Source organism: Chenopodium quinoa, unplaced genomic scaffold, assembly GCF_001683475.1.
Source record: "Chenopodium quinoa cultivar QQ74 unplaced genomic scaffold, ASM168347v1, whole genome shotgun sequence".
Classification (NCBI taxonomy): domain Eukaryota; kingdom Viridiplantae; phylum Streptophyta; class Magnoliopsida; order Caryophyllales; family Amaranthaceae; genus Chenopodium; species Chenopodium quinoa.
In genome coordinates, this window is record NW_018742798.1 from 401084 (window position 1) to 403620 (window position 2537).

Below are 2537 nucleotides of genomic sequence, written 5' to 3' on the forward strand. Positions count from 1 at the left end.
ATCACCTTTTCTGACAAGGATTTACCCCCAGAAGTGGACAAACACTATAAGGTATTAAACCTCACAGTAGTTTGCAAGAGAATGAACGTCCCTTTGACTCTTGTAGACATTGGATCAGCCATTAACGTCTGTCCACTTAGAACTGCGAGGATGCTAGGAATAAGGGATGAAGACTTAACCCTGTCAACACAAGGAATAAGAGCCTACGACAACACTCGTCATCAAGCTCTCGGTAAAATTACCATAAATGTAACGGCGGGAGCGATAGAACATGCTACTACTTTCCAAGTTGTAGATATCAAAGCTTCATTCAATTTATTGTTGGGACGCCCTTGGCTTCATGACTTAAAGATCGTCCCCTCATCTCTCCACCAACAAGTAAAAGCCGTAGTTGGGGGAATTCCTATCACCATAGATGCTTCACCTATGAGAATAAAGTCTATAGAAAATCCAATAATTAACGTGGAGCACGATGAGGATGATGAAGATTTATGGGGCTTTAACGAAGAGGTCTCCTTAATCCAGGAGGATGAAAGGACCCCTCTCTGCAACGACCCCCATTCTAACATGATCGTGAATGTTATTCTGAAGAAACAAGGACATTTTCCTGAGATGACCCTAGAAAAGAAAAAGGGAATAGCAAAACCACTGGAGTCACCTGGCCTCCCTAAATTAGATACTTTCGGACGTAGTTTCGAACCGACTCAGAAAGATCTTAAGCGAGCCCAGGAAAAATCGAAGGCACGTAGGGACACTCTCATTCAAAAGAAAGAAATCCCAATGGATCAATACCCTCTTACACTTAATGGTGAATTCATAAAAGAAGGAGAGGACTATCCATGCCACGAATTTCCCAAACCATTTATCGTAAATGACATAAGGCAACCGGGATTTGAAATTTTCTTGGATTGCTATTTCACAGATGAAATCCCAACTCCGTTCCATAAGGAGAAAACACCCCCATGATTTGACTTTAATATCATGGGATTATTATTTGGGCGAGAAAAGGATGGGCCAACATACAAAGAGGATAACTCCTCGCTCATTCAAACAGTCCTGCAAACTGAAAACTTCGATCCCTCGAAGCTAATCACTCCAACGGAAGGATCACTACAAGGGTGGCGCAAGACCGTCAAAGTGACTACTCCAAGTGGAAGAAAGATCTCTATCACGACAGGGCAAGGACCGATGTTCGAAGAGTCGTCCGAGTTAGAGTCAGAGTCATAGTCAGAGTCTCTCCCTATAGAGTCATCTAGGTCTTTAGTAGTAGCACCTTCCCCTTCTATTTATCCTAGAATAGTTAGTGATCAAGTCCCTGAGGACATATCACTCTTTGATGTAATGATCTCAGAGTATAATAATATAATTTCTTCTCCTTACTTCTTGTGTTCTTCATTAACCCAAGATGACGAGCATTGCTTAACTAACAATGAAAAAGACAAAGAACTTATTAAAGAAATGGAAACACTTGAAAAGAAAACACCGATAATTGAAGAAACTGAGACGGTTGATATCTCAAACGATTTAACCAATAAAAGAGAAGTTAAAATTGGACTAACACTTAATGAACAAGAAAGAACCGATTTAATTAACTAACTTAAATAATTCATCGATGTATTTGCTTGGTCATACAAAGATATGTTGGGAATTAATAGAGAAATAGCTCAACACACTATACCACTAATTCCGGGAATGAAACCTGTAAAACAAAAGTTACGTCGAATGAAACCCGGCGTAGCTCTTAAAATAAAATAAAAAACAAATAACTGCAGGTTTCATCAAGGTATCTAAATACCCTGAATGGTCGCCAACGTCGTCCCAGTTCCGAAAATGATGGAAGGGTAAGAATGTGTGTCGACTATCGAGATCTAAATAAGGCAAGTCCAAAGGACGACTTCCCTTTACCACACATCGATATTCTGGTGGATAACACAGCAAATCACTCACTTCTCTTGTTCATGGATGGATACGTAGGTTATAATCAGATTCTCATGGCGGAAGAAGACATTGGGAAAACAACCTTCATAACACCATGGGGCACTTACTACTACACGGTAATGCCATTCGGGTTGAAAAACGCGGGTGCCACTTACCAATGTGCAGCGACTGCCTTACTCCATGACATGATGCATAAAGAAGTCAAAGTATATGTGGACGACATGATTGTAAAATCAAAAGACCGCCCAGGCCATCAAGTAGCCTTAAGAAAATTTTTCGATAGGCTAAGAAAATACAATATGAGGTTGAACCCATCTAAGTGTGCTTTTGGAGTCACCTCAGGCAAGCTTTTGGGATATGTCATAAGCTCTAGAGGAATAGAGATAGACCCAACCAAGATCAAAGCAATCATGTCGATGCCACCGCCCTAAACTGAGAAGCATATTCGAGGATTTATTGGCCAGTTGCAATACATAAGTAGGTTCATATCAAAATTGACAACGATATGCAAACCAATCTTTAAAAAGCTTAAGAAGAATGTACCAGTAATATGGGATGACAAGCGTCAAAAAGCCTTTGAAAAGATCAAAGCCTATCTC